The sequence below is a fragment of the Doryrhamphus excisus genome, linkage group LG7, assembly GCF_037039965.1.
Source record: "Doryrhamphus excisus strain RoL-2023G ecotype Guam linkage group LG7, RoL_Dexc_Guam_v1.1, whole genome shotgun sequence".
NCBI classification, from domain to species: domain Eukaryota; kingdom Metazoa; phylum Chordata; class Actinopteri; order Syngnathiformes; family Syngnathidae; genus Doryrhamphus; species Doryrhamphus excisus.
The window spans coordinates 21,153,086-21,171,438 of NC_136363.1; the positions used below are offsets into that span (position 1 = coordinate 21,153,086).

General features: G+C 40.7%; 1 protein-coding gene and 1 long non-coding RNA gene across 4 annotated transcripts in view; one reads left to right on the forward strand and one right to left on the reverse strand.

The window, feature by feature from the left end:
* The window catches only part of LOC131109040 (uncharacterized), a 110,932-nt gene that overhangs the window by 13,121 nt on the left and 79,458 nt on the right, over nt 1-18,353 (reverse strand). For all 3 annotated transcript variants that reach the window (XR_013627815.1, XR_013627817.1, XR_013627816.1), the window contains exon 4: nt 4,632-4,862. This is a non-coding gene — a long non-coding RNA (uncharacterized LOC131109040). The remainder of the gene's footprint in view (nt 1-4,631; nt 4,863-18,353) is intronic.
* Nucleotides 1-18,353, forward strand: part of LOC131109038 (cadherin-12-like) — a 76,840-nt gene that overhangs the window by 507 nt on the left and 57,980 nt on the right. The window lies entirely within an intron of this gene.

Genomic DNA, 18,353 nt, shown 5'->3' on the forward strand with positions numbered 1-18,353 from the left:
TGTTTGCCCACAGTGTATCCCGGCGATATTACCATCGGTTCTGAGCATTCCCGCCGTGTGGACCCGGGATTAGAGGCAACAATCCGAGAGGCTTGACGGAATCTGATTTGCAGAGAAACAAGGGATCACACATGCAACCCTGCCTCCTACCCCCACCCCCCACCCCCACCCGCCCCACCTCCTCTATCAGCCTGCTGCAGATGCTTATTTAGATGAGCCCAGCATCAGACGCGGGTCAGAATTACCCGGCCGAGGAGCCACATTGACTTCCATTGAAACGTTCCATCACTATGTGCACTTTGCTTTCCATCCGCTCACTCCTTCCCACTCGGGTCCTAATGCATGCAAACACTCGCCTGTCTGTAATTCCAGCCAGACAAACAACCTTCTAACCTTCTATGGAAGTCACTTTAAAGTCCGAACAGTGGTCTTATCGGAGTTCCGCCGCAAAACACCTGCTTGGGAATAATCAAATTAAACCCCCGAGGAGCTGGACCCGTCAGAGCGCACAGTGGGGCCACTGTGCACAAAGCAGAACCGCAAATTGTGGTCTTAACCTCTTATTATCCCAATGATATCGCTTTGTGGTACGTGTGTGTGTGTGCAGTCCCAGCTAAGACCCGGGTGACTCCGACCTAGTACTACTTAGTACTACAACATGATCTGTGCTGCTTTTGTACTGCATTGTTGGTCACCAAAGGTACCACGTCTTTATTGTACGGAACAGTTCTTAGTCTTTATTGACGATAAACCCATTATAGGTTAGCTAAACTTCTTACTTGTACGGAAGTATAACACAAAAGTTTACAATTTTACGATTGGAAAAGGTTCCTATTGTCTTTATTGACGGTTTGTACTGCTTTTGTTCTGCATTGTTTGTCACCAAAGGTACCACGTCTTCATTGTACGGAACAGTTCTTAGTCTTTATTGACGATAACCCCAAGATAGGTTAGCTAAACCTGTTATTTGTACGAAGGTATAGCACAAAAGTTTACAATTTTATTTTGGAAAAGGTTCCTATTGTCTTTATTGACGGTTTGTACTGCTTTTGTCCTGCATTGTTTGTCACCAAGGGTACCACGTCTTCATTGTACAGAACAGTTCTTAGTCTTTATTGACGATAAACTCAAGATAGGTTGTCTAAACTTCTTACTTGTACAGAAGTATAACACAAAAGTTTACGATTTTACGATTGGAAAAGGTTCCTATTGTCTTTATTGACGATTTGTACTGCTTTTGTCCTGCATTGTTTGTCACCAAGGGTACCACGTCTTCATTGTACGGAACAGTTCTTAGTCTTTATTGACGATAAACCCAAGATAGGTTAGCTTAGTCTAGTTAGTTTAGTCTGTAAAATCTGGTAAATGTAGACTTTACAGAATGAAGGGCGACAGTACAGCGCAATAATGTGATGGATTATGGTTTACGTTTGGGTGAGCTATTCTATAGCATGTGGAATGATGAAGTCCTGTAGCGTTTACTGTGTGAACGGAACTGCAGGAGTCTGTTCGAGATTGAGTATAAAGTTCCTCATGTTTTTACAAAGAAGAAGTCGAATACATTATTTGGAAAAAAAAGTTTGAGACTTTGTCCTTTCCGTGATCTCTGCTGGACTGTCAGCACGCTAAGCTAAGCCCCAGACTGTTTGATTCCCTGAGAGTTCTTTGGTCTTTTGTCCAAAAAGAAAAGTTGCCACATTCTCCAAGCGTCCATTAAAGAGACGAGGGGTTTAAATGGAATCAATAACTGTGTGTGTGGGGGGGGGGGGGGTCTCCTTGGCCTCCTCAGCGACTCATCTTGACACGGTTTTCCTTTAAATGAAGCGAGCAAATGTGGCGTTGACGCTCCAAGATTACATGTACTGCTTGGAAATTGGTTCAAGTTCAGAAGGAATGAATGACATTGTGCTTTGCAATGGAGCTGTAATGTGTTTTACCACCAGCAGAGGGCGCCGTTTGCTGCTTGCATGAATGGAGTGAGGTTCCCATAGCTAGTGAAGTTAGCATGCAGGTAGTGTTTTTAATTTTTTTTAACGGTGACGTGCTTGCCTTTCTCGAAAAGTAATGTCTTAGCTTATGCTGGTTGAATTTGATGAAATTTAGCTCTGAGCCTCACGCTTCAGCATAACTATATTGGTATGGTTTGTTTGTTTTTTTTTAAGCAAACCCTGCCTAAAAATACTTTCTAACGTCTACTAGAGAATAAATTTGCCCCACTTAAGTTCCAAATTGACACAGAACAGCCGGTGAAACAGACCTCCGCGTCCCCGCACCCTCTGACGGGGAGGCGGGTTGCGAGAAGCCTCCCTGCTGGTGTGAGCGTCGCGCTCTGTGTCGGAAATAGACGTGTGAAGGTTGCTGTTACCTGGAGACGTGCGTTTTTTTTTTTTTTTTTTTTTCCTAGCCTATGAAATCTTTAACTGGAAGATGCAGTGCCGGTTGAAGCTCCTTTTTGTTGACATCCCATATTTGAACATTCTACTCACCTAAAGTGAGGTCACGCTGCTATTTATATAGAAACTCACTTTTACACACAGTCCAAATACAGCTGAACAAAAGTCTGTAAAATAGCCCAAAGAGCCCCCTGGGGGGGGCTTTTGGTTGGCGTTCCTTGGAGAATTCCTGCACATTCTCCACCTGAGGCGAGCAGGAGCGAGCATCTTTGCAGAGCTCAGGATTGTGGAGTCCCGAGGATCCATCCTCTCCATAAAGAGGCTGAGCAGCCTCCAACGCCGGCTTAAACGCGAATGGCAGTCGGCAAAGATTTGCTGTCACGCAGGTGAATGACTTTTAGTGTACTGGGCCCAAAGGTACGCTGTAACGATTTCTTCACGGGAGGGGGTTCATTATATTTCATTAAAGAAGAATAAGTGGTGGATATACACTATACACTGCTTATGTGTGGACTGTATAAACAATATTATTATTGTCATAGTGAATGCTGGTCGAGCTTGATGTCGTCTTATTTATACTATCTTTGTTTTAATCAGAGCTCCTCGGACTGTTTTTGCTGACATCTTGCTGTTTAGTTTCTCATTTTGGGGCTTTTTGGCAATTAAACGCGCCTCCCTCGCGTCCAATCAAATACAGAGGCTCCACGGTAGCCATGTTGTTTTCTATGTCCAACAGTGCAATTATTCCCTTTTTCCCAGCGTTGACGGCGGTTAACACATGGATTCGTTGTACTGGGTGCTGTAATTATGTAACACTTCAGCATATGGGCTGTGTTTCATTCCAAGTGTCATCTTTGGGAATGCACGCCAGTGGATTAATGCCACTTCTGAAATAATGTCTTCATTTCTTATGCATCATATACAGCTTCCGGAACGTCTTAGTTGTTCAATAGTTCTTGTTTTTCTGGCCGCTGTCATTAATGTTGCAATGTTTCATTTTAATGGATAGACTATGTCATGCAGGGGTGTCCAAAGTCCGGCCCAGGGGCCATATGTTGGACCTGCATGTCTCTTTATTGGCCTGTGGCAAATATAATTGAATATATAATTTAAAAAAAACAGGGAAGAGGAAAAGGTAATTATTTTAGGATAATAACATTGGAATACAATGATGAAAAATAACATTTTGTTAGCATAAAGTTGAAATATAACAAAAAAAAATTATTTAGTAAAAGTCATAATATCAGGCTGCATGGCGGTCGAGTGGTTAGCGTGCAGACCTCACAGCTATGAGACCCGGGTTCAATTGCATATTCTCCCCGTGCATGCGTGGCTTTTCTCCAACATTCCAAAAACACGCTAGGTTGCTAACATGCTAATTGGCGACTCCAAATTGAGTGTGAATGGTTGTTTGTCTATATGTGTCCTGTGATTGGCTGGCCACCAGTCCAAAGTGTACCCCGCCTCTCGCCTGAAGACAGCTGGGATAGGCTCCAGCACCCCCGCCACCCTCGTGAGGATAAGCGGTAAAAAATGAAAGTCATAATATCAGAAAAAACTAAATAAAGTTGCAATTTCCGGAAAACGTTATATTATTCCAGGCAAATAACGAGCCGTGGGCTACAAAGGGCCCCTGGGCTGCACTTTGGGGACCCCTGTACTGCATGACTCTCCTACAAAAGCCATAGGATCTGTCCAGTGGTGGTCCCCGGGATGCAGAGTCGCTTTCATCATGCTTACTCTGAGCGAATCACCACACGCGCCACACAATAACTGGGAGCCAAAGGAGGCACAGCGGTCGCTAACGTAAACAAAGCTCACCACGGGAGGCGGTAGCGCACGATGCAGAGATGTCAAAGCGGGAAAACGGGAACAAAGCAATGGCAGATGCAGTGGTGCCAATTGGGTGTACATCTCATTTGCATAATTGGTGCATTAAAAAGTGAGCATAGGAACATACCAAGCAAATATTGTTAGAGTTTTTTTTTTCAATCGGTTTTGCTTCTCCCAGAACTCCAGAGGGTTTTGCATCCTGCTTATGTTTGGCTCTAAAAGGTAGCGTTGCACCACCACGGTGGTATTTGTGCTTTTGTTTGGCTGACGAATCCTATTTGTTTAAAGTAGAAGTGTAGCAGGAGACATGATGCCCATCGATTGCCTCCCATTTTCCGGCTTTGCTCCCGCGTTTCCAAAATGGGGAACAACTCTGAAGTGAAGGAGGGTTGCAGGGATGCATACCTTAGTAACGGCGCTGCTTCTGAAGCTTTGAACCTTCGATGCAAACATGGTGCCCGTGCGTCGGCTCTCTCACGTGTTACCTCATTAGCATTATTCTCCATTCCTCCTATCAGAGATAGCATTATTCCAGCAGTGGTTTTTCCTCGCCCACATCGTGTCATGTTGACGGAGGTCCACATGTCAGAAGATAGCAATCTTAGCTGACTTGAAGTACACCATGGCCTTCACAGCCTAAAGGGAAGAATATATACAGGGATAAATGGGAGACAGTGAACATACACTGTGCACCTGAATGCAACATTTCCAACTTTTTCTGAACTTTTTCTTCCTATTAGAGTATGTATGTATTTATTCCCATAATATTATACATTTGCCCCAACTTAATTTCCCTTTTTTTCATCATTACAACTTTTTTCTTTATTATTATTTATTTTTTTGCTTTTTTTTCGAAACAAAAATTTTTTCTTGGGACATATTTTTCACCAAATTATGACTTTATTCAGATAATATTTGTCTGTATTCTCATAACATTCTGACTTTTCACCTACGTAGTTTCCCAAAAATGACTACAGTGTTTTTGTTTTTCATAATATTATGACTTTAAAAAATATATTTCAACTTCCTGCTATTAAAATGGATTTTTTTTTGTTTTAATCACACCACTATTCTTGTAAAAGAAAAATTTCTCTACAGTGTTTTGGTTTTTCATAATATTATGACTTAAAAAAATATATTTCAACTTCATGCTATTAAAATTGCCTTTTAAAAAAAAAATCACACCATTATTCTAGTAAATGAATGTATTTTCTCTATTTTTTGTAGATGGACATATTTTTCATATTTTTTATGACTTTATTCAGATATTTGTCTGTATTCTCATAACATCATGACTTTTCACCAACTTAGTTTTCTAAAAATGACTACAGTGTTTTTGTTTTTCATAATATTATGACTTAAAAAAAATATATTTCAACTTCCTGCTATTAAAATGGCTTTTTTTTTTATTTTAATCACACATTATTCTTGTAAAAAAATGTATTTTCTAAATTTTTTTTGTAAAGTTACTGCTGATTCTTCCACATTCACTGTTCACATGTGCCAAAAACAGGCCCTGGGACCCACTTTGGACACCCTTGGTGTCAGAGCTTGTTTTTAGGTGATTGTCAGAGAATAAATCCGTCAATGTCGTCATTCACGCAGTAAACAAAAGCCTGCGAGGAAATATTGTTATTGCGAGTGCGGCGTAATATTGTAATGACTTACCTTGGCTGGGTGACGCTCCCATTTCCTTCTTATTCTCATGCACGGCACGCTAATCCCGTAGCATGGCTGAGGTGTTGTTATTGTACCCACCCTCTTGGAACACAATAAACACCTCAGCTTTGAGCACTTCTTGATAAGCCAACCTCATCCGCAGCGTCGGAAATAATGCGAAAATGGCTTATCAAACTCCATCAACTGGATCTTTCCATAAACTCCTCAAACTACATCAACCTTATCCAAACTCTCGACTGACTGCTGCTCTCCCTCAAACACCCACATTGGCTTTGTGGAAGGAAAAAAAAATTTTGCCCATAATAAACATAATTACTTGTCTCTCTCTTCCTTTTGAAAGATATACAAACAGATAAAAAGAGACCGCTCATTACAGCACATATTGGGACACAGCTACACCGCTTACCATTATGTGCATTCTTTATTTTTACCTCTTTTTATATCTTTAGAATGCACAGAAAAGATAAAGAATCCACTATGTGTTCATGTCTCACGCAAAATTCCAGAAAAATGCACTTTTACCTTTAACAGTCAAGGGTTAGAATCCATACCGCCACCTTCTGTACGGACTTGCAACGACCCAAACTACATCAATCTCATCCAAACTCTCAACTGACTCCTACTCTCCCTCAAACACCCACATTGGCTTTGTGGAAGGAAAATTATTATGACCATAATAAACATAAACACTTGTCTCTCTCTTCTCTGTGCATTCTAAAGATATACAAACAGATAAAAGGAGACCGCTTTATTTTTAGCTGTTTTTATATCTTTAGAATGCACAGAAAAGCTAAAGAATCCACTATGTGTTCATGTCTCGTGCAAAATTCCAGAAAAATCCACTTTCCCTTTAACAATCGAGGGTTCCAATCCATACCGCCACCTTCTGTACGGAGTTGCAACGACAAGCTAATGCTCAGACGGTCCTGTTTGAACGTTTTATGAGCGAAGGCAAACAATTAGACAAATAAAACATGTTTTCCGAACATGCCTACGATATGAGAATACGTAAATAAAAGAAGTGAGGATCGCAAATGACCCCGGGGCCGCACTTTGGTCACCCATATTGCATGACTAAAAGGAAAAGCGTGTCGTGGCTGATTAATGCCGCTCGTGAAAAACTTTATAGCGCAATAACGGTAGAAAAATGCATCAAGTGTTTCCCGGAGATGAGTCCGATGTGGGTTGTGTTGTTTTCATTGTGAAATGAGCGCAGAAGGACAAAGAGACACTTTCTCCGTGTTCACTCAAGCTTATCTGGCAACAAATGCCTTCCAGTAAAATGTCAGTGAGGAGGAGGAGGAGGAGTCAGGGGGGGCTGGAAGAAGAAGAAGAAGAAGAGAAGGTGATCGCATGGCTTGTTTCTTAGTTAAGCGTTCGCATTTAAAGAAGGTCCGACCTCCGGAAGAAGCACAGGAAGTGATAAAGCATCCCATTGCTCCCATTAAATAGAATAAGCAATCATCTTGACGCGGGCGAGATCTTCCAGTCTTCCAGGGCGCCACTTCTTCAAGGTCAACGCGTTGCTCTTCGTCCCTTCCCGCCGTGATGAATGGAGGAGGACTGCCGAGTGCGGCCAGGTGGATGAACGCGTGATTTGGGACGCGTGCGAATGTATTGTGTTTACCGCCTTCTGCTTCCTGGCGGAGATGAAAGGAGGTGCGAGCTAAGGCGCTCGTTCCTCGTGAGGGCGGATTGGAGGGGGAGGGAAATAAACGAAAACAAATGCAACAGGTGGCAGGAAGTCGTGACTTTAACACAAGATGAGCTAAATCGAGGAAAGGTGGAGAAAACCACAACAAAGGAACGTTCACTTACTTACTACTTACTGATCTCTTGTCTTATAGAGGATCTTTGGACAGCATTTTAGATGTAGATCCTTAAAAACAGCAAAGCGATCCTGCCATAGAGGATCTTTGAGCAGTGCTCTTGTCACATACGGAAGATCTGTAGAACAGCATTTGAGTATGAGGTTCTTAAAAACAGCTGTGTTTCTGTTTTATAGAGGATCTTTGACCACTGCTTTACTGGTAAATCCTTAAAAACATAAAAAATATCCTGTCATAGAGGATCTTTGACCACTGCCTTCATGGTAAATCCTTAAAAACAGCAAAGCGATCCTGTTATAGAGGATCTTTGAGCAGTGCTCTTGTCACATACAGCGGATCTGTAAAAGAGCATTTTAGTATGAGGTCCTTGAAAACAGCCGTGTTTCTATTTTATAGAGGATCTTTGACCACTGTTTTAGTGGTAAATCCTTAAAAACTGCAAAGTGATGCTGTCGTAGAGGATCTTTGACAAGCGTTTATGGAGTCGGTCCTACAACAACACAGTGCCCTTGTCATATAGAGGATCTTTGACCACTATTTTAGTGGTAAATCCTTAAAAAACTGCAAAGTGATGCTGTCGTAAAGGATCTTTGACAAGCGTTTATGGAGTCGGTCCTACAACAACACAGTGCCCTTGTCATATAGAGAATCTTTGACCACTATCTTAGTGGTAAATCCTTAAAAACTGCAAAGTGATGCTGTCGTAGAGGATCTTTGACAAGCGTTTATGGAGTCGGTCCTACAACAACACAGTGCCCTTGTCATATAGAGGATCTTTGACCACTATTTTAGTGGTAAATCCTTAAAAACAGCAAAGTGATGCTGTCGTAGAGGATCTTTGACAAGCGTTTATGGAGTCGGTCCTACAACAACACAGTGCCCTTGTCATATAGAGGATCTTTGACCACTATTTTAGTGGTAAATCCTTAAAAAACTGCAAAGTGATGCTGTCGTAAAGGATCTTTGACAAGCGTTTATGGAGTCGGTCCTACAACAACACAGTGCCCTTGTCATATAGAGGATCTTTGACCACTGTTTTAGTGGTAAATCCTGAAAAACAGCAAAGTGATGCTGTTGTAGAGGATCTTTGACAAGCGTTTATGGAGTCGGCCCTACAACAAAACAGTGCCCTTGTCATATAGAGGATCTTTGACCACTATTTTAGTGGTAAATCCTGAAAAAACAACAAAGTGATGCTGTCGTAAAGGATCTTTGACAAGCGTTTATGGAGTCGGTCCTACAACAACACAGTGCCCTTGTCATATAGAGGATCTTTGACCACTGTTTTAGTGGTAAATCCTGAAAAACAGCAAAGTGATGCTGTCGTAGAGGATCTTTGACAAGCGTTTATGGAGTCGGTCCTACAACAACACAGTGCCCTTGTCATATAGAGGATCTTTGACCACTGTTTTAGTGGTAAATCCTGAAAAACAGCAAAGTGATGCTGTCGTAGAGGATCTTTGACAAGCGTTTATGGAGTCGGTCCTACAACAACACAGTGCCCTTGTCATATAGAGGATCTTTGATCACTGTTTTAGTGGTAAATCCTGAAAAACAGCAAAGTGATGCTGTCGTAGAGGATCTTTGACAAGCGTTTATGGAGTCGGTCCTACAACAACACAGTGTCCTTGTCATATAGAGGATCTTTGACCACTATTTTAGTGGTAAATCCTTAAAAACAGCAAAGTGATGCTGTCGTAGAGGATCTTTGACAAGCGTTTATGGAGTCGGCCCTACAACAAAACAGTGCCCTTGTCATATAAAGGATCTTTGACCACTATTTTAGTGGTAAATCCTTAAAAAACTGCAAAGTGATGCTGTCGTAAAGGATCTTTGACAAGCGTTTATGGAGTAGGTCCTACAACAAAACAGTGCCCTTGTCATATAGAGGATCTTTGACCACTATTTTAGTGGTAAATCCTTAAAAACTGCAAAGTGATGCTGTCATAGAGGATCTTTGACAAGCGTTTATGGAGTCGGTCCTACAACAAAACAGTGCCCTTGTCATATAGAGGATCTTTGACCACTATTTTAGTGGTAAATCCTGAAAAACAGCAAAGTGATGCTGTCGTAGAGGATCTTTGACAAGCGTTTATGGAGTCGGTCCTACAACAAAACAGTGCCCTTGTCATATAGAGGATCTTTGACCACTATTTTAGTGGTAAATCCTGAAAAACAGCAAAGTGATGCTGTCGTAGAGGATCTTTGACAAGCGTTTATGGAGTCGGTCCTACAACAACACAGTGTCCTTGTCATATAGAGGATCTTTGACCACTGTTTTAGTGGTAAATCCTGAAAAACAGCAAAGTGATGCTGTTGTAGAGGATCTTTGACAAGCGTTTATGGAGTCGGCCCTACAACAAAACAGTGCCCTTGTCATATAGAGGATCTTTGACCACTATTTTAGTGGTAAATCCTTAAAAAACTGCAAAGTGATGCTGTCGTAAAGGATCTTTGACAAGCGTTTATGGAGTAGGTCCTACAACAAAACAGTGCCCTTGTCATATAGAGGATCTTTGACCACTATTTTAGTGGTAAATCCTTAAAAACTGCAAAGTGATGCTGTCATAGAGGATCTTTGACAAGCGTTTATGGAGTCGGTCCTACAACAAAACAGTGCCCTTGTCATATAGAGGATCTTTGACCACTATTTTAGTGGTAAATCCTGAAAAAACAACAAAGTGATGCTGTCGTAAAGGATCTTTGACAAGCGTTTATGGAGTCGGTCCTACAACAACACAGTGCCCTTGTCATATAGAGGATCTTTGACTAGTATTTTAGTGGTAAATCCTTAAAAACTGCAAAGTGATGCTGTCATAGATGATCTTTGACAAGCGTTAAGGGAGTAGATCCAACAAAAAACTTTTTTTACTTGACAGTTAGCACGTCAACGTCCTGAAATATCAGCCACATTTGCAAGCGCGGCTAGTGTTAGCTCACACGCGTTGTTGTGAAGCACATTGTCTGTGCTAATTGGCTGTTCAAGCGCAAAAAAAAAAAAAAAAAAAGTTCAGCGTTCGGCCAACATGACGATGTTTGACACCGTTTACGATACGCCGATTCTCATTCCTGCGGTTTTTATTTGTCACCATATTGGGACACGGTACACAAACTCCGTGGAGAAGAAAAGACTGAAATAAGTGACATGCGGCGAACACACACGCTTGCTGTTATCTGGATACGAGCATGAATTACATAATTAACACTCGCTCGGGGGAAATCAGCATCGGAGTCTGGAGGCGGCCGGGGGAAACATGGAGAGGCGGTCACAAGACGCGGCTGCTCATCAAGCCTTAATCATTTTTTTTCCACCCCCTCCCCCACACACACTTATACTTAGGAAAAATAGATGCATATTATCCGCACCACCTTTTAGGCCTTCATTTTCAAACGTTACGCTTTATTTACATAAATCAGCGCCATTCATTCAGGCGCCATTCGAGCTCCTTTCCCTGCCTTTTACTCCTACTTCATGATGTTTGGGGGTTATTTTTCGGCAGATAGTCAGTATAGGAACAATATTGTTTTTGTAATTTGGATGTATATTTGTTATATTTGTATTTATTGTATTTTTTGTTTTTATATTTTTAAATATATTTTTTGACCATTATTTTATTTTTTGGGGGGGAGGGGGTGGTTGGGGAGGTAAATTAATTTAAAATACAATGGAAAAAATATATATATTTTTATACACGCACACAAAATTTATTTTACAGTTTTTCATTTAAAACATAAAAAAATATATATTATTGAAGAAAATGTCAAATTTCTTATCGTGAAATATTTTATTTTATTTGTTCCATTTTTAAAAAATATAATAATAATAATAATAATAATAATAATGTTACATTCCACACATTATTTTAAATTCTTAAAAAATTCTTTAAAGTTGGAAAAACACCCCATTTTTATTTATATAAACAGACTAATAAATAAGTCATAAATAATTGCCCCTTTTCCGTCAATGTCTTGTTGTGCTAATTAAAAAATAAATTAAAATTCTGATGGAAAAAACCCATTTAATTCATTTAAATATAAAAATAATTGAAATGTAAATCATTTGTTGAATAATCTAGTATTTCAGCCTTTTCCTGAAATGTTCTTCTTCTTGCTTCTGATTGGCCAAAAGGGCCCATGTGTTGCTTTGGCAGCCATTGTGGTTCTTCCATCATGGGAATGATGTGGTTTTACGAAATAATAGCATGTGTGTGCTAAAAGTGTCAAGTGTTTAAAAGTGTTTAATTCTCTGAAGTGTGCGTCTGGATGTCGGAACGTCGGAACGTCGGAAGACCTCGACCAGATAACAAATACAATTTGGGTAGCCCGGCTTTGATCACCAAATGGGAATTTCCTGCTCAAAGTCCACAGCAGACATGTTTAATTTCCACCTGTCACAGAATTAACAGCGATTAGCGGCAAGCTGAGTGACGGCGCTGACAGCGACGCTCGAGAGGCGTCTGGCGGAGCTCGTTGAACTCTCTTTTTTTGGCTAATTAGACAGGAAGAGGAGTCGGACGTGGTTACGTGGCGCGTCTGTTAGCGTCATTTAGACGCTCAAGTCCTTCCCCGTCTGCTCGCTATGACGTCAATCACGATAAAGTCACATGAGGCTGCCTACGGAAACACGATGGAGAGTAGAATGACCGAGACAACAAGGCTAACATGTTTTTTTGGCTATGCTTTTACACAACAAAAGGTTAGCAAAACAGCTAGCTTAAAATGCAGATTGTTATAAAACATTTACCACTCGTACAAAGAACACAAACAATGTTGTTATGTAAATCGGCTAAATTTAAGTTTTTATGTTTGAATACATCCAAGTTTGTCGGCTGCTAAAATAAACTAAAATATGCTAGCCAAGGTTTGAAAGCTACGCATTAATACGGAAAAAAGTCGTCCAACTCAAACCAACTCTCCGGTCAATATCGGAGTTTTTCGGCGGTTTCCTTTCTGAAATTGGCTAGCATAGGGTTTGAAGGCTAGGTATGAACATGGCTCGCATATAAAACAAACAAAAATTTCTGCCAAATTAAAGCTTCATTGCTCAACTCAATCCGAGCTTGTTAGCGGATGTCCTACTAAAGGACGCTAGCGGCATTTCGGAAACCTACGCCTCAATGCGGATTGTACGAAAAACGTAAACAAACAGCAACTCCTGAGAATTTGTTTGTTTAATCCAAAATCCGACATTCCCAACCCGAGTTAGTCCCACTGAAACGCGCTAGCGTAGGTTTTGAAACCTATGCATGAATACGGAAAAAAGTTTATCGTCCAAACCGACTCTAATATATCTTTAGTTAGCTCACCTCAATCCGGGCTTGTTAGCGGATGTCCTACTAAAGGACGCTAGCGGCATTTCGGAACCTACGCCTCAATGCGGATCGTACAAAAAACGTAAACAAACAGCAACTCCTGAGAATTTGTTTGTCTAATCCAAAATCCGACATTCCCAACCCGAGTTAGTCCCACTGAAACGCGCTAGCGTAGGTTTTGAAACCTATGCATGAATACGGAAAAAAGTTTATCGTCCAAACTGACTCTAATATATCTTTAGTTAGCTCAACTCAATTCGGGCTTGTTAGCGGATGTCCTACTAAAGGACGCTAGCGGCATTTCGGAACCTACGCCTCAAAATGTGGATCGTACGAAAAACGTAAACAAACAGCAACTCCTGAGAATTTGTTTAATCCAAAATTCGACATTCACAATCTGAGTTAGTCCTACTTAAATGCGCTAGCGTAGGTTTTGAAACCTATGCATGAATACGGAAAAAAGTTTATCGTCCAAACCGACTCTAATATATCTTTAGTTAGCTTAATTCAATCTGGGCTTGTTAGCGGATGTCCTACTAAAAGACGCTCGCGGCATTTCGGAACCTACGCCTCAATGCGGATCGTACGAAAAACGTAAACAAACAGCAACTCCTGAGAATTTGTTTGTTTAATCCAAAATCCGACATTCCCAACCCGAGTTAGTCCCACTGAAACGCGCTAGCGTCGGTTTTGAAACCTATGCATGAATACGGAAAAAAGTTTATCGTCCAAACCGACTCTAATATATCTTTAGTTAGCTCAACTCAATCCGGGCTTGTTAGCGGATGTCCTACTAAAGGACGCTAGCGGCATTTCGGAACCTACGCCTCAATGCGGATTGTACGAAAAACGTAAACAAACAGCAACTCCTGAGAATTTGTTTGTTTAATCCAAAATCTGACGCGCTAGCGTAGGTTTTGAAACCTATGCATGAATGCAAATTGTCGGAAAAGCGCAAAAATAACACAAAATTCATAATATATTGTTAACAGTTCAGTGAAATTAAACTTGTTCAACTCAAAACACGACATTTGCTATCCGAGTTTGTGGGCGGTTGTCCTACTAAATCATGCTAGCGGATGTTTGAAACCTAAACGTGAATGCTATTTTACAACCTTTTTTTTTTGCCCCCGTAGTGCATAGTGGACATTGTCATAAAAGTGGACGTATGTGTTTTTTAAAAAACGATTCTATCAGTTTGTGAAAAGCTCCTCCACCTGCCTCTTGTGCATGCGGCGCCACGGCAGGCTATCGACCCAGCGAGACAGAGCCATTACAGAAAAGACTAATTCTTAATCTTGGATATTGCTTTCTCATTACTCTCCCTCCCTCTGGCCTCTGGCGTGATAACTGCTTGATTAGGGCAGTTATGTCGCCAGGGAGCCTCGCAAAGAGCGCACCTTTTAATATTAGCCGGCTGACTGATGGGAGCGCCGCCGCCGCCGCCGCTGCTCGCTGCCGGCTAACAACGTTTGAGGGTCGGAGTCGCCTTTGGCATGACGTGATATTAATCAATAAATGGCGCTAATTAATTTGCTTTTATTGGCAAAAACACACGTCTCGGTGATGCACTGATGATAAAAACTGTGTGAAGAATTCACATCTTGAAGCCAAAATGGCGTGCATGACTTGGCTGCAGCCAGTAGAGGCGCTATTGGTTCCATGCGTACATTTTCTAGGATTCAAATCCAACACGAGTACTTTGTGTGTACTCAGGAATACATTTGAGAGAAAAACCTGATGAATCATGGCGTGGGCGTATTGCCGCCTTGGATTCCACAACCATCACTCGGTCCGGGCTCTCAGTGGGAGAATCCAAAGATAGTAAAAAAAAAAATAAAAATAATAACGTGACAGCAAAATACAACTCCTAAAATGTGTTGTTAAAACGCGGCGTCACTTGAGAGTGCACGGAATGCAACATGACCGCCGCCCGCTTTCACGCCAGCTTTGTGCCACACGTTGTCAGTCAGCAGGCGTGCCACTGTTGCACAGCCAAGACGAGCGCGTCTGCGCTCCGATGCCTCTCGGAGTGGATCCAATCCTATTTGCGACAAGGATGTGGCGCTCGGTGTCCACTATGATGGCGGCCGGAGGCAAAACACATCTATTATCACACCGCGATGCTCTGTTGTGTTACATTAGCGTGGACATGCACACACGTGGCCAAGCATTAGCATAAGCAATGTGATCATCATCGCCATCATAGCGGAACCTTAATGCCTCCACGCCGCTAATGAGGTTCGGCCTAGCGTCCACCCCCCCACCTCTCCGCCTGCAGGGGGAAAAAAAACATCAGGCGACCGCGTGGATGACCACGTTGTACGCTTTAAAAGAGGAGACGTTTAAAGAAGTTGAGTTCCCAGGTGGATTCACCCGATGTGAACCCCCACTTTTCATGCACACACACACACACACACACACACACACACAAAGAGAGTCCGACTGCATCCCTTTTGGCTCACTGACTCTGCAAAAGCTGCTTAATGAAACAAAGTCCAAAGCGCTTGGTCAGGAACTTGGATTTCTTGATGTATTTGACCCCCCTAAAACACTCAAATAAGGTTCAAATCAGCTTCTGTGACTGATTACCTCCACCAAGGAGCGTAGGCAAAAACGCACGGACACCCCGACTTTAACCCCCCCCCCCTCCTTCCTGGACGTTTGGGCAGATGGCACATACTCTACTTTATGTTGAAGTTATGTTAGCTTTCACTACTGTGCTTGCATCTACTTCCACACAGAAAAAGTATATCAAATATTTTATATTATAAATATTATATACTATATATATATACATTGTATTTTTTTTTATTTTTTTTAAATAAAATATTCTTTATACAAATAAACTAACAAGTAGATTATTAATATACATTAATTACATGTAAAAAAAATAGAAAATAATAATATATAATAATTGTACATTACATTTTAAAATAATGTTTTTAATTGTGAAAAAGTGATTTTCAAAAATCTTACACAGTACAATAGAAAAAAAAATTGAAATTGAATGTATGTTGAATTACCTAAATTTACAGTAGATTATTTTTATTTAATTAATGATAATTTATTTATTTATAATTATACACCAATTTAAAAAAATGACATTAAATTTGGAAAATGTATGATTCATAGAAAATTGTGTTTACATGAATTTACATGAATATATTAATAGAAAGTTTTCAAATATCACTTTAATATATATTTATTTTTTTGCTGATTTCTATTGCTATTCATGTGTTGTCAGATTAATCATCATTGCTCAACATATGTTACATAACAGTTTGTAAAGGGGTGTGGTCATGTGATCACGGGAGAGCCCATATATTTTGGTACATTTACGGCAACTTGGGCAACTTTTAGATACTTAAATTATGCCAGCGCGTGTATTATTGCCAAAATGAGGGGTCCACCCGCCCCTCAAAATGATCTCAATAGCGCCCCCTGAAGGACTAAAGAGTATAAGTGCACTACCAGTGTGTCTGATTGAGGCAACCCCCCCCCATTGATCATGATGGGACAGATGGAGTTATCATAGAAGCTACAGTATGCTGTAAGATGAGCAGGTTTTTAACATACTGGAAAAACACCAAATTTAGCAGCCCGTCTATCGGGGTGGGGGGGTTATTTTGTGACTCCATCTCATGCCTCGCAGGCTGGACTTTGTTGCGCTGGCAGCCCGCCTTTTTAAGCCAGATGGGAGGGGGGTATTGACTTTATGGCTCACAGGGGGGGGTGCTGCTTGAAATATTCACAGTGCAGCCTGCACACATAATGGGAAATCCATCCCATTTTAAGAGCATACAACATTCCTCAATCACGTGGCGGGAGGCTCGCACCGACCTTTTACGACCCGCCGGCCGCGATTCCCGGGGTGCACTTATAGAGATGTAATCCGAGCGACAATAACCATATAGAAGATACGGCCGCTTCTGACCCCCCCTTGTCAATAGCAGACGTCTTAGACATTCATTGACAGAGAAGCATCCATTAAAAAAAAAAAAAAAAGCGATTCCGGACGTGTCGATGGTGGCGGTACGCATTCGTCTTGGCTGACAGTAATCCGTCTTTACCGCCTCTGTTGTGACGCTGATACCGACCAACACCGACGACCTGTCACCTTTAAAGCATGAGCGTTCGCCTCGACAACAAGCACCAAGTCGGGTGACTTGGTTCCGTACACAATGTAACCAACCCCCCCCATGTCCCCCCCCCTATTTTATTATTCAAAAAGATTGTTTAAGTGTATTTCTCATTGAGAAGTCTGTGCAATAATTGTCTCCCTCTTCTCCCTTTCATGAAGCCATTTGAGGATGTAAATAATTAAGTGGACCTTCCGGCGACGTAGTGATTCACATTATTTATTCGAAATGCGTGTGGACCACATCAGACGCTCTCTAACATACATCAACATGGAGCATCAGGACGTCAACACAGCTGAGATGATGTACTGTGGAGTCCGAGCTAGATTAAGGAACATGAGAGTAACAATAAGGCCAGGGAGGCTGGAAAACATGAATCAGCACCACGGACAGCGGCCTCCTTATATTACACGCTCTCAAACATCAGCATGGAGCATCAAGACGTCAACACAGCTGAGATGATGTACTGTGGAGTCCTAGCTAGAGTAAGGAACATGAGAGGAACAATAAGGCTAGGGAGGCTGAACATGAATCAGCACCACGGACAGCGGATTCCTCATTGTATGCGCTGCAAACACAATATACACTTTGGGATCATTGAAGTACTCATTAATCTTTCATTTTTACATTATTTAAGCTAATAAAACGGATTTAGTTTACTCAAAAAATTAAAGTTTGGCAAAGTTAAATTATTAATTATTATTCTAGTTATATTTAATTCCTATTTAAATCTTATTTTCTTATGTATTTTTTATTATTTAATTATGATATAAATACATTTAAATATTTCTATATGTAATTGTGTAATGATTTTAGTTTTAATATTTTTACATGTTTTATTATTTTATATACAATGTTAAATATATAAATGGTGTATATAATTATATAAAAATGTACATTTTATATTGACATTATGATTTATATATAATATATTGTACCCTATTTAAATAATGCATCCATCCAAAGATATACAAGATATATTCATTTTTAGTTTTTAGGAAACACTTTTGTTTATCACAATTGTTGATTTGCTCTGAACAAAACAACCCAAAAATGATTTTAAGCAAAGAAAAAAAAGGAATATATAATTATATTGGATTAAACCAACAATGAAGTAAAACTGGCATGAAAATCTACCAAAACATTTAAAAAGTTGACATAACA